This window comes from Macrobrachium nipponense, chromosome 28 (assembly GCF_015104395.2).
Source record: "Macrobrachium nipponense isolate FS-2020 chromosome 28, ASM1510439v2, whole genome shotgun sequence".
Lineage (NCBI taxonomy): Eukaryota > Metazoa > Arthropoda > Malacostraca > Decapoda > Palaemonidae > Macrobrachium > Macrobrachium nipponense.
Genome location: NC_087217.1, coordinates 46,995,018 through 47,010,116, shown reverse-complemented (window position 1 = coordinate 47,010,116; position 15,099 = coordinate 46,995,018). Strand labels below are relative to the sequence as shown.

Here is a 15,099-nt window from a genome sequence, read left to right as displayed (position 1 = left end):
CGTGCTTGTTGGTCCTAATTCGCTTCTTACGAAATCACACGAGAACAACTTTCATTGTTGACGGCCTGGTCTGCGTTCAAGCTCACGAATGCGGCTCACGCTCCAATGCTGCTTTGATCATAGGTTCCTGCGGAGGAAATAAAACCCACGAAATACACGATTCGCCAACGTCCTTCAGCGCGCATTCAAAGGACATCGAAGTGGGAGGGAGACCAACAGGTAATTTTAGTTTTTTCTCTCAGAATGTGACCTTTATCGTCGGATACCCGAGAGGTGAGTATACCATGATGGGGCTCTTTTTATCACGTGTTTCTCCTGGTTTGGTGGAAGTTAGGAAGTTACTCAGTGGCCAGAATGTAAGTGTAACACCGCCTGCCAATAACCACGTGTTGCTCCTCAGGGGGGAGCAGTAATGACTGACTTCCCAGGTGCCGCAAGAGAGCGTGACGCGGTGTTAACTAGCTGCTACAACAAGCAATCTGTATGCATATGCATGTGCGTGCGCGTTCATGCGCACGTGTCGTGGTAATGAGAGGGATTTCACAAGTTTTGGTATCTATGCACGAGGTCGGGACTAGACCGATGTCCAAAGAACGTCGGTCTAGAGAGCTATTTAAAAGGAATGCTAGTAATTGCTGATGTGTGTTGAATCATAAAGTACGTATAGTATATATGTCTAATGATTATTAGTAGAATTTTAGTATATTACTTCACAATTTGATCTTAATCATTCTGAGGCCTATCACCTTTGACTTTGCAAACTCACGTTCAAGAAAGCACACAGACACACGTTGTATATATATATATATATATATATATATATATATATATATATATATATATATATATGTGTGTGTGTGTGTGTGTCTGTGTGTGTGTGTGTGTGTGTGTGTGTGTGTGTGTATTCAGTATTTTTACAGAAGCAGTCCGCACGGACTGCAAGGAATGTAACCGTGGCTACGACATCCACTAGGGATTGGGGGCCGTCCAATGTATTTAACCGTGTTTAGTACTGACCCCTGGGGAGTTAATTTCAGTCGTCCGAATAAATATTACTTAAAATTGTTGTTCAGGAGGTAAAACTGCAAAAGAAAACCGCAACTGCCATAGTCTAGGCCGCCGCGGATAAGTATACTCTAGATTTACCATATATTCAAGTCAGTGCCACAAAGGAAGAAAACGTATCACCAATAGTTAAAACGCACGATCCGATTATTAGGCCTAGTCTTCTCTTCTAATGATGTAAACTATAGAGATTGGCTGTGAATAAAGAGAAAAAAAGTTGGAAGCTGTGAAGATGGAATGTTTGCGAGGTATATGTGCTATAAGAAGAATTAAAAACATTGAGGAATGTGGAAATACTTAGAAGGAATGACAAGGATTAGGATGTCTCTAAGACTTGCTAGTCCATCCGAGGAGACATCGTCGTGTGCTTGCATATCTCCAGGAACAGGTTTTAATGTTCATTCACAGCGTCCTTCTAATGATTTTGTTTAGCTTTCTTTTGAACTCTTCCACACTGTTGCTGTTTATAACTTCTGGTGGCAGTTTATTCCACTAAGTGAAGAGACTTTTCTTAATTGAGGTCACACGAAGAGTACATCTCCATCACTCTAACTAAATCTATGATCGTGAGTCATAATACACAGACATTCATATGGAACAGGGCGAAGAGCTATTATCTCGTTAATCATTCACTTACAGCATAGATACTGCAAAGGGTCCCCACCCCCCACCACATGTAAAAAACACAAAAAAGAAAAAAAACACAAAAACTGAACCAGTCAACACAGGTATGGTGAAACTTAATATGGGCACAATGGCAAACAGATCGGCAGGTGAATACGACGAGATAATAATGAGGAAATGAGCGATGAAGGTTAGAGGGTTGAGTGTCAGTACTTTTGAAATGCCCGCAGAATCGTGAGGCACTGATTTCTAAACGCTCCAAGAATGACTGTGCCGTAGATATGCAGGAAATGGGTCTGGCGGACGTCGCCGGTCGGGTAGCTGGTAGGCTAGACTAAAACGCCTCTAAATATCGGCAAGATATCAATGCTGGCGAGGGCAATCTTTGGAGACATTTTTAAAATAGTTTTTGGAAGATACCCAAGGAAGAGTTTTTCATGCAAAGAAAGCAATATAAAAGCCCTGAAGTGAGCGATTTCAAGTCCTTTGATAAAGGTTAGGTATCGTAGGTAACACCAACAATTACCACACACTTTTTTTTTCTTTATTCACTGAGGTCCTTCAGAAGTTGTTACCGATTCACAGTGCATCATGGGGTCGAAGCGAAGCACGAAAGCAGCTGGTCAGTTTCGGCCCATTTTTTCTGGATTGGCAGCTTTAACGCCAGTGACGATTTCGTTAACTGAAGGACCTGTAACCAGTTTGTCTCACACCAGGAGCAATGCATAACTGCATTAAGAGTTCCATTGCCTTCGTATCATACATTTTTTTCTGACTTTCATGGCTGACAGCTACTCATTGTGTCTAAAACAACAGAGGTTGCGAAACGCTACCCTGCGGGACACCAGATTCGACTGGTCTGCGCATCCTATAAGCGCCATTTCTATAATAATTCTCGGCTGCCAAAGGGGTCAAGCGGATGACTTGTAAATGCAAACTTAATTCAGATCACCCTGCAGTTGAATAAGAAGCTGAGCAGGAAGATGAGCTACGCGTCTGATAAGTTTGTACAGACAGAAACGAATTAGGAGTTTGAGCCTTGTGGATTCAGGGGGAACTGAAGTGACGGGTTATGTCAGTTTTTCACTCGAGATGTGTAAATGAATACCATTTTAATGTTCTTCTGTTATTGTACAGGTTTGCTCAAACCATTTTTCCTAAAAGCACGTATTTTTTGTTGTCTTTCAGTGATGTCTTAAATTCTTAAAATAGAAATGCAGTTCTAAAACTAATGCATTCAACGGACGAAAAGACAATTAAATCAGTTAACGTATCAATTAACCATAATTTCATTCAAATTGTCTAATCTTGCGTCTTCGAATCAATATACAACTGAGAAGTATTTGTAAGAGACGCACACTCTTCCGCCTGCCCTTAATTTAAAAAGCTAGTGTTGTTTATTTGTTTATCAGTTTACATTGCGTAGTATACGTGTTCAGTGACATGTTCGATGACATACGAAAGCCTAACAAAATGAGCTAAAGAGAAAGCCAAAAAACAGAGGAAAGTTCTAGACTTCTAAAAAAAAAAAAACTAAAAAAACTCTCTCACCACTTTCTTCCGTCAATCTTCAAATTCTCTCTGGAAATTTGAACAGCAATCTCTGTCGCCTTACATTTTCAAGTCGCATTATAACTAGTTTCTATTTTTCTCTGCCTTGGAAGTTTAAGTTGACCTGATTGTTTGGTTTTCCCGATGCAGCAGCTCTCTAAGAATCAGGTCGAGATGGGTAATTAGCATTAATCCGATTCTGATCTGTCTATCATTCTGATTAGTGGTCATGTTTTTATTGTTGGGGTTTGAATATTCATATGTTTTTAATTTTGTTAATTAATTATTTTTCAGAGTAGTATATCTTACATTTTAGAAGGTACAGGGTAAAACATTGAATAAAATAAGTTAAGTGATTATTACCTTTAAATGATTTTAATCGTGGTCTCACCGCTTAACTTTAATATTTAATTTCCACCATCCTTTTACAATTCAACTAAAATTCCGTATCTTAAACCTTTGCGTTCAAGTTCCCGTAGAGGGGTGAAGCTGTCAGTGAACCTCAAGCGGTGCACTGTCAGCATAGCTAAAGCGTGTTTGCAGTGCACCATAGACCCCTAGCTGTATCAACTTTTTAGCTTCTTATTTACCTCCATTTCAGCTTTTATTTTTATTATTTGTTTTTTAGTTCAGTTTGGTGTGCAACCTCTCACTATTACTTCTTAGTACGTCATCTCCTTTATTTTCTGGAGCTTTTTATTTTGCTGTCCAACCACTCCAGCACCCTCTTATCACTGTCTTTAGCGCTGATTGGCTGAAAGCGTCCCAGCTCTTGGGTTTATATATCATAAAATCTTGAATTCTTGGTCCGAAAATGTACCAAATGATCAAAGTGTAGGGTATTTCATTTTTTTGCTATAATCATGATATTCTTCCTATTTTAGAGGAGGGGCGGAAACAACAGAATTATTGTGTTCATTGATACTTCATATTCTCTCTCTCTCTCTCTCTCTCTCTCACTTCTTCTTTAGCAATTTCCATGTAACCGAAACAGCCCTAAACGTTTACATCGAAGTATTACTTCGTATAAAACAGTAATTGCTAAATCACTTATGATAATGCAATCTAGTTCTGCAAATTCATTTGGCGAGAAGAGGCAAGGATGCGCCAAAGTTAGTCCTTAGCTAACTTTAAAAAATTTTACTTGGTTCGTATTTCCTCTTATAATGTAACCAGACAAGTTTGGCGGAAGTATGTAATCTCTGCGCATGCTCCTCGCCGTATTTGGAACCAAATTCAAGAGATGTCGGTTCGCTGTTAATCTAAGTGGATCTACTGAATTCTTATTTCCGTAATTTAATCCAAACCAATTCGGCTATTAGTGAGTTATCTCTGCGCATGCGTCGTGACGTCATCGGAGCCAAATCTTTTAGGGCTTATTTAGCAATAGCACCGTACGTGATTAGAATGTAAGACAAGTGACCCCATCATCCGGTAAATACATGAAGACGGTTTTTGCCAATTTTCGGGATATGCATATGGAACAGTCTGACGAAAGAGAATTGGAGCAGAAAACAAAAATTGTATCTTTCTACAACAAAAATGTTTCGATAACCTTCCATTTTCATTTTTGAAGAATCTGAAGAAATATTAGAGAAGGATCATCATGAATATGTTCAGCCTGCAATTGTCTAAATCGAATTTGAACCATTTTCAAAATTGAATTTGAACAATTTCTAAATGGAAGTTCTGAACAATTTTCAAAATCGAAGATCTGGACAATTTTCAAAATCGAATTTGAACAATTTTCAAAATAAAAATTCTGAACAATTTTCTAAATCGAATTTGAACAATTTTCTAAATCGAATTTGAACAATTTTCTACATCGAAGTTATGAACAATTTTCTAAATCGAATTTCTGAACAATTTTCAAAATCGAAGTTCTGAACAATTTTCAAAATCGAATTTGAACAATTTTCAAAATCGAAGTGAGTTGATTGAGAGAATGACTGACTGGTTAGAATGCTTGCGTCGCAATACCGAGGGTCATCGACCCCCGATAAGGAGAACGGAGACTTCGTATTTGTTGAGAAATGAATAATTAATTCAAATGTCACAAAGGAATTTCGAATCTGTGCTGTTTTTGGTTAAAGGGCAATAAAAAAAATAATAGTATGTTTATCCAACAACATGATTTGCAATAAGCAGATAATGAATCCAATATGAACGATTTTTTTTTTTCAACTGAAACCCGAAGGTCTCTCTCTCTCTCTCTCTCTCTCTCTCTCTCTCTCACACACACACACGCACACACACACACACACAAACAAACACACACACACACACACACACAGGATCCATGCCGCAAACACAACAAGAAAACAAGAAGAGTCTAGTAATGTGAGTGATCTGGTGTCCATCGAAGTTCATAAGCGTATTCTTAAATCGTGATACCTTTTGCGTCATCTCTGTATTTACCGTAAATGTTGCTCGCTGCACTTTAATTGCCTGAAATTATTACTGAAATATTTTTATGTCAGTTTATGAAAAATGTTGGTCAAATAAAGTAATTCGTAAGTTATTTTTTTATCTGCTCATCATGATACTTATTGCGTCATATTTATATTGACCTTGACTGTTGCTCTCTGTACTTTAATTGCAAGAAAATATTACTGAAATATTATTATGTCAGTGTATGAAGAGTCGTTTAGAAAGGAATTCATGTTATTGAAAAGTATCATTTATTCTTATCTTAGCTCAAGTTGATATATTGAATAGGCCAGTTACAATTTCTAATCAACAAGAATTTTTTTGAAAAAATGTAAGCATAAGTTACGATGAAATACGAAGTTATCAAGCGCTAAGTTGCTAATTAGAAAAAATTCATTCGCTCTTTAAACATCTACCTAATAAATTATATACTTCACTGAAAATTTTCAGATTTTCCATAACAACGTCTAATCTGCTGTTTGTTCTCTTCCCGGCAAAAATAAAAAAATAAAGTAAAATAATGTAATAAGAAAGTATGTCATCTTTTGACATTCCACTGTATACAACAAAATCAGTGAGCGTCTAATCTGTTGTTCTCTTGCATAAAAAAAGAAAATAATAAAAGAGGATATCATAGTGTGCAACAAACACGGCAATCTATTTTCTTTCGCTGCGACGCTAACACAACCTCAGATCTATGGTATGTCTTGTGGTGCTCTCAGGTAATACCTGCGTCATAACTTCTAAAAAAGAAAAAAAAAAGAAAAAAAAAAGTGTTTGTTAGGCTAACATTCTTTCTTCGGCATCGGCTTCCTCTTCTACGTCGCCATATATGTCACCCAGACCTGGCAAAGAGAAGGCATCAGAGACGAAGAACCGAGGCCAGGCCATCCATCGTACCTGGAACAGCTGATGAGCAAAAGGACGCCGAGTTCCCGAGCAAATAATATAATAATTTCGCAGTGGGGACGACGCGACTGGAATTAAGTATAGGTTTTGTTACCTGTTTACCCTTCGTGTGGTTCAACGACGTCTCCTCTGTCACGTAGCAATCAAGAATTATATGACAATTTACAAGTAATCATTCCCCAAGATGCCCGCCGTTTTTGGATTCAGTTAGATTGCAACCATTTTAGCATTCTTTTTTTCAGACCAATATATCATACCTCAACTGTTTTATGTACGAAATCATTCCCCAAAATGCATGTTGCATTTGGACTGAGTTAGTTCGTAGTCACGTTAGCAATTTTTTATTTATCCAATAAACTACTTCATTCATTAATAATAATGCACTACGTTTTAACATTTCACAATCTTTTATCATGAACGCTAGTCATGTATAAAGCACTTTTCCTTTAATATCTTCAATATCTTCTAAGGCGGATATACAGCAATAGCCTCTATAATATCATGGAACACAAAGATCTCGTCAGTCAGCAGTGCTTACGTAACTGAATGTATTAAACTTGCAAATGTAACAAGTACTGATTTCCACCCTGGCCTGGAAACTTCCTGGATCTATGGAGATTATTTCTGGTTAGTTCTGGAAAATCTACAGTCTAGGGGACCATATCATAAGTTTCTGGATGTCAGCCATAAAATCTACATATTTTTCATGAAATATAGAGGAGTGTATGTAATGAGTATATTGATAATTAGGGTGTTAGTATTATTTTGAGATATAAATATCCATTCATTAATATGAGATCTCCTCCGCCAAAATCATCTTAATACGTATATACATGATATATACTGGTGGCTATGATCTGGGAGTTTTCTTATAACAGCAATTTCATGGTTGTCTAAAGATGATAGATACTACCATTATTTATATAATGTGTTTCATGAGTTCTTCTTTTCAGCGCCCCTTCGGCCCCTATCTGCAACCCCTTTCGTTCTTTTTACCGTACCTCCCTTCATATTATCTTACCTCCATCTTGCTATCCACCCTCTCCTAACAATTATTTCATAGTGCAACTGCTTTGAGGTTTTCCTCCTGTTACACCTTTCAAACCTATTTACTCTTAATGACCTCACAGGTCCCAGTGCTTGGGCTTCAAGTTATCGACGAAATGTTTAGCTCTGTCATATATTTACACTTTACGGAATCTGATCATTCATTCCTCCTTCCATGTTCCCCGATAGAAGAAGAATAGGGGGTGAAGGGTGTTCACGAAATCATGAACAATAACAGTTTTACACGATCAGCCCGTAAGTCAATAAAAAAATGGATAAAAGTATAAGTAAGGACGAAAATCAATGGGTAAATTAATAAATCATCGAGGAAAGGCCTTATGAATCCATTGTACTGATACTGTCATAGGCCTACGTTTGGGAATGTGGGCAATATTGTTATGTAAATGTGAAGTATATATTGAATGTTCTAGTATAACTAGAAAAGACAGCCACCTCAGTGCTCCTATCTATGTCCAATGCTCTTATCTCTCCCAGTTACAAATAAATAAATAAGTTAATTAATTAATAGAGCTGAGTATAAGGCTCTTCTACAAAAGACATTAAATCTCTGTACAGGAAGTTTTCACAAACATTTAGCTCATTTTCATAAGCGAGTAGTATTCAGCTGGATTATCGCTCGCCTAAAGCGTCTCGGTATGAAATATGAAAGCTTGAGTGTTCTTAAAAATGATTTAAATCACATTATAAACATTTATTAGCTAAACTAAAAGATATGACTCGCATTAACTTCAACAAGTAACCGTGTTCCCCTCTCTTCATCGGGATCATTTGAGTGACTTAAAATATCTTAGATATCCTTTATTATTTTGAGTTTTCTTTAATTTATCAAAGAAAATGGTTTGTAGGAGTAACACCTGCATTTTTTGTATCTCGTCAGATTTCATTCCAGGCAAATCTCACAAAATAAACACCAATACTTGATAAGATTAAAAACTACATTCCCAGTTCACGAGTAACTATTACTGACCTTCAGGTAGCTGTATCCAACGATACTAATATCAAGCGGAGTAATTATGCTAATCCGCTACCTACTATCTGAAATGTCAGTCCTAATTTTAGTTTTCTTGCATAAATAACAAGGAGAGAATATAATCCGTTCTTACGGTTACTAAAGAGACAACGGTATATGTAATTCTATTCTATTTAGGGTTTCAATGTACGGTGCTTTATTCCACGATCTGGGACTTTGTTAGTGAGTAACAGCCTGACAGGTGCATAGGAAGAGACTGAGGCTAGAGTTGCAAGTAAAAGACAGAGAGCATCCTACCTGGTGACCAAAGCTACGTTGCAAATAACTTCCAGTAGTGCCTATTCTCTGTACCTACCACCTACAGTGCGTCAGGCAAGGTACATAGCCTAAGCTGCACCGGGCCAGGGGAAGTAGGTGCAAATAACTGAGCATGCGATGTCTCCTCGGATGGACTAACAAATCTTTGAGACATCCTAATCCTTGTAACTTGTAATAAAGGAAATATTCATTTTGGTTTAAGAAAGAGATACAACGTTCCTGCAAGAGGGATATGTGGCAGAGGTGCCTCGTTTGGTGCAACACACTAGGAGAGGTGTTGCTACATTTTGTTTTGATTCCATTTTCTTGATTTATTTCTGGTAAGGTGTTTAGCGATCCCTTTTGCTTTAAACTTTATTTTATTAGTTTTCGCTATTTTTACCTTTTTTTTTCAACACTCCTTTTTACCGTTTTGTTTTACTTGTTCTCCTAATAAAAGTTATTTTCTTTGGAAGTTTATCTAATAAATTATTATTATTATTATTATTATTATTATTATTATTATTATTATTATTATTATTATTATTATTATTATTATTTTGGTTTATCATAGTCCTCCAATTCGATTGGGTGGTATTTATAGTGTGGGGTTCCGGGTTTCATCCTGCCTCCTTAGGAGTTCATCACTTTTCTTACCATGTGCGTTTTTTCCAGGATCACACTCTTCTACATGAGTCCTGGAACTACTTCAGCCTTTAGCTATTCCAGGTTCCTTTTCAGGGATCTTGGGATCGTTCCCAGTCTTCCTGTGATGATGATATGATGATGATGATTATTATTGAACTAAGGAAACTCCGTAACGAGGCTATAATATTGACAATCAAAAGCCACAGTAGTGTTAAAATATATTATTGTACAATGGTAAAAATACAAGGAGAGACTTTCGGATACTGCTCCGTATCCCTCTTCAGTCTGACTGAAGAGGGATACGAAGCAGTATCCGAAGTCTCTCCTTGCATTTTTACCATTGTACAATAATATATTTTAACACTACTGTGGCTTTTGATTATTATTATTATTATTATTATTATTATTATTATATCTTTTTTTTTTTTTTTTTGCTCTATCACAGTCCTCCAATTCGACAGGGTGGTATTTATAGTGTGGGGTTCCGGGTTGCATCCTGCCTCCTTAGGAGTCCATCACTTTTCTTACTATGTTCGCCGTTTCTAGGATCACACTCTTCTGCATGAGTCCTGGAGCTACTTCAGCCTCTAGTTTTTCTAGATTCCTTTTCAGGGATCTTGGGATCGTGCCTAGTGCTCCTATGATTATGGGTACGATTTCCACTGGCATATCCATATCCTTCTTATTTCTATTTTCAGATCTTGATACTTTTCCATTTTTTCCCTCTCTTTCTCTTCAACTCTGGTGTCCCATGGTATTGCGACATCAATGAGTGATACTTTCTTCTTGACTTTGTCAATCAACGTCACGTCTGGTCTATTTGCACGTATCACCCTATCCGTTCTGATACCATAGTCCCAGAGGATCTTTGCGTGATCGTTTTTCTATCACTCCCTCAGGTTGGTGCTCGTACCACTTATTACTGCAAGGTAGCTGATGTTTCTTGCACAGGCTCCAGTGGAGGGCTTTTGCCACTGAATCATGCCTCTTTTTGTACTGGTTCTGTGCAAGTGCCGGGCATTCGCTTGCTATGTGGTTTATGGTTTCATTTTTCGTATTGCACTTCCTACATATGGGAGAGATGTTATTTCCGTCTATCGTTCTTTGAATATATCTGGTTCTTAGGGCCTGATCTTGTGCCGCTGTTATCATTCCTTCAGTTTCCTTCTTTAGCTCTCCCCTCTGTAGCCATTGCCATGTGTCATCGCTGGCTAGTTCTTTAGTCTGTCTCATGTATTGTCCGTGCATTGGTTTATTGTGCCAGTCCTCTGTTCTGTCTGTCATTCTCCTGTCTCTGTATATTTCTGGGTCTTCGTCTACTTTTATTGGTCCTTCTTCACCCATGCACTCTTTAGCCACTCGTCTTCACTGGTTTTCAGATATTGCCCCAGTGCTCTGTTCTCAATGTTGACGCAGTCCTCTATACTTAGTAGTCCTCTCCCTCCTTCCTTTCGTGTTATGTATAGTCTGTCCGTATTTGCTCTTGGGTGTAGTGCTTTGTGTATTGTCATATGTTTCCTGGTATTCTGATCTATACTGCGGAGTTCTGCCTTCGTTCATTCCACTATTCCTGCGCTGTATCTGATTACTGGCACTGCCCATGTGTTTATGGCTTTTATCATATTTCCTCCATTGAGTTTTGACTTGAGTGTCGCCTTGAGTCTCTGCATGTATTCTTTCCTGATCGTGTCCTTCATCTCTTGGTGTTTTATATCCCCTCCTTCCATTATTCCCAGGTATTTGTATCCTGTCTCATCTATGTGTTTGATGTTGCTCCCATCTGGTAGCTTTATCCCTTCAGTTCTCGTTACTTTGCCTTTTTGTATGTTGACTAAGGCGCATTTTTCTATTCCAAACTCCATCCTGATGTCCCCAGATACAATCCTTACAGTCTGGATTAGGGTATCTATTTCCTTGATGCTCTTACCATACAGCTTGATGTCGTCCATGAACATCAGATGGTTGATTCTGTTGCCTCTTTTCTTGAGTTGGTACCCGGCATCCATCTTCTGTAGTACTTTTGTCATGGGAATCATGGCTACTACGAAGAGTAGTGGGGACAGTGAGTCGCCCTGGAAGATCCCTCTCCTGATATTAACCTGTGCTAGTCTTATTCCAGAGCTTGTAAGTATTGTATTCCAGTTGCCTCTGTTTTACATCTTCTATTGTGTTGTTTAGTCCCCTCTCGTGTACTTTGTATTTCTCGTTGAGTTCCTCCCTTGTTTTCTTGCTTCTTAGCCTTTTTTCTGCCATCTCTTTCAGTTTACTCAAGTCAGATCTCATCACCATGATTTGCTTTTCCAGGCGCCTTTTCCAAGGAGGTTGCTGTTTTGGTTTCTGTTGGGTTGGTTGTGTTGGTGGCGTTGGTGTTCGTGTCCCCATCAGTTCTGCTACTAATCTTGCTCCTGCATATACCAAGTTATTTGTTTCTGTGATACTGGTGGTGTGTATTATGCCCATTATTTCATTGACCTCACTTGTTTTCTCCCTTAATTTCTTGGTGTTGTAGGCTTTCCTGGAGGGGATCTTTGTTCTCTCTGTATCTGGCTCCATCCATTGTCTAATCTTTTCTACCCATTCCGTCCTCTCTGTTACTTCGTCGGTGTTTCTTCGTGTGTCGTTGTTTGATACCTCATCCTCCCTGTCGTCTTCTGTGGCATCGTCTCTCAGTTCATCTTCGTGTAATTCGTTGTCGTGTGACATTTCCCTTTCCAGTTCTTCTCTTTCTGTTGGGGAGAGCCAGTTCTTTTTCTTTATGTTTCTTACTTGGTCTGCCAGCCTCTGCTCTGTTTGGGGGGTGTTATTCCTCTCATTCCAGATGTTGACCAATCTTCTTCTATATCCTCTCTCCGTCGGGTTGCTTCTGATATAGCATCTCAATATTTCCTTAATTTCTTCTCTTGTCCATTTCATCCTTTTTGCTTCTGTAGCTCCAATCTCAGGCTGTTGATGACTGTCGTTGTGGTGATCAGTTGCTGGATGACGACCTCCAAGTACCTGACCGTCTTCCCCTTCAATTGGGTTGAATACCTGGTTGCCGGACGAAGCTCCTCTGTTGCCAGAGGTTCCAGTTCTTCTCTTTCTGTTGGGGAGAGCCAGTTCTTTTTCTTTATGTTTCTTACTTGGTCTGCCAGCCTTTGCTCTGTTTGGGGGGTGTTATTCCTCTCATTCCAGATGTTGACCAATCTTCTTCTATATCTTCTCTCCGTCGGGTTGCTTCTGATATAGCATCTCCATATTTCCTTATTTTCTTCTCTTGTCCATTTCATCCTTTTTGCTTCTGTAGCTCCAATCTCAGGCTGTTGATGACTGTCGTTGTGGTGATCAGTTGCTGGATGACGACCTCCAAGTACCTGACCGTCTTCCCCTTCAATTGGGTTGAATACCTGGTTGCCGGACGAAGCTCCTCTGTTGCCAGAGGTTCCATTTACGTCGTTGTCGTTTATTCCTTCATTTCTTTCCATCATTGCTGAGTTTTGCTATTTAACCCATAGCTGGACCCTACCCCATCAGGGATAGGTACTCATTTACAGCTGAGTAGACTGAGGAAATTATGGTAAAGATCCTTTCCCAAGGAATCAACGCCGAGGAGAGCGGTCACCCATCCAACGACTGACCAGCCCCAATGTTGCTTAACTTGACTTAAGTCCATTGACGACCTAACCCACTCCTCCACGGCGCCACATATTATTATTATTATTATTATTATTATTATTATTATTATTATTATTATTATTATTATTTTCATACATTATTATCATTCAGAAGATGAAACCTATTCATATGGAACAAGCCAACCATGGGGCCAATGGCATAAAATTCAAGCTTCCAAAGAATATGGCGTTCATTAGGAAGAATTAAGAGGAGGTAACTGCTAGAATATATGACCAAGTGAGCTAACCTTCCATCCAAAAAAAAAAAAAAAAAAAAATAAAAAAAAAAAAAAAAATAAAAATAAATAAATAATAAAAAAAATAAATAAACGAATAAATCTTTTATCATTCATTCTTCAAGAGGTGGGTGGAGGTCCAGATACTCCTGTTTATCACAACAAGAATATCTTTTTCTGGATGACGTCACCGAGGAGGCAAAGTCTCCGGTGAACAGTTCGCGAAGCGTAACAATTCATACCGAGTCTCAGAGTCCTTTGTTTATTTATGAGACTTCTAAGTCTTTTCGCTTACTCGGGGAGTAAGCCTACAACCTACTTTGTTGTTGTTGTTGTTGGGGATTATGGAAAGCGCAAAGCAGGCTGAAAATGGCGTTTTGCATTGAGTTAAAGATATAGGAATTTTAGGATAGGATATTTATGATTTATTCATATGAATTTTTAATTTTCGTTAGTGAAACAAGGCTCTACTTGACCTTAGATTTTAGCATGTTATAATTTACATTATAAGTTAGGAATACACTAATGTTTGCAAATTATGCATGAGGGGAAAATCTTGCATGTGTTCCAAGTAAGTAGGAGGTTGGATCATGCCTTATTTCCCTTTTCTTGTTTACAATCCCTCTTGCTTTTGGCTGCGTCAATATTTACGCAAAATGGCAACTCATTTCTATTTTTTGACCTAAACAACTGGAAAGGTTATGAGTCACGTAGGGAATCTTGGAATTGATTTATATGAATTCAGTGCCTCAGCGGCGTGGTTGGTATAGTATTAGCGTCCCACCTCGGTGGTCGCGGGTTCGATTCTCGGCCATTCGACTGAGGAGTGAGAAATGTGTATTTCTGGTGATAGAAGTTTACTCTCGACGTGGTTCGGAAGTCACGTAAAGCCGTTGGTCCCGTTGCTGAATAACCACTGGTTCCATGCAACGTAAAAGCACCATACAAACAAACAAACAATTTATATGAATTCATGCCATTAATGGATTAGTTGGAACGTGGGAAGGAAAATGGTGAGATGGACTGAAAAAAGTAGATATGTTGCTGATACCTACTGACGTATTTTGATATATTTCTAGCAATAGTATTTAGCTGTTATTTGTTTTTTGTTTTTAAATATTGTCACGTGGAAAGGAGGGCTCATCGAATATGTTTTGTAAGTGATAGACATCAAATGGTAAAGAGAAATATGTAATTCATATTGCAGTGAGCACATTAGCATAAAGGGACAAATAGCATCCACTGACGAACAAGAGAGAGAGAGAGAGAGAGAGAGAGAGAGAGAGAGAGAGAGAGAGATTTTACAATATAATGGTAAAAAAACAATATGTAATTCAGTTCAATAATCTCATATTGCAGTGAGCCCATTGGCATAAACTGACAAATAATATTAGCTATCGAACAAGAGAGAGAGAGAGAGAGAGAGAGAGAGAGAGAGAGAGAGAGAATCGATATTACATACTATGGGAAAGAGAAATATGTAATTCATATTGCAATGAACACATTAGCATAAACTGTCAGATAGTATCAACTCTCAAACGAGAGAGAGAGAGAGAGAGAGAGAGAGAGAGAGAGAGAGAGAGAGAGAGATTACAGTATAATGGTAAAAAACCAATATGTAATTCAGTGGAATAATCATATATTGCAG

At 38.3% G+C, this 15,099-nt stretch overlaps 1 protein-coding gene across 1 annotated transcript in view; it reads left to right on the top strand.

Moving 5' to 3' along the window:
• The first annotated feature begins 82 nt into the window (after positions 1 to 82).
• The window catches only part of LOC135201724 (uncharacterized), a 58,979-nt gene continuing 43,962 nt past the window's right edge, over positions 83 to 15,099 (top strand). The window contains exon 1 of the mRNA XM_064230902.1: positions 83 to 219. The gene's annotated coding sequence lies outside the window, so the exon portion shown is untranslated. The remainder of the gene's footprint in view (positions 220 to 15,099) is intronic.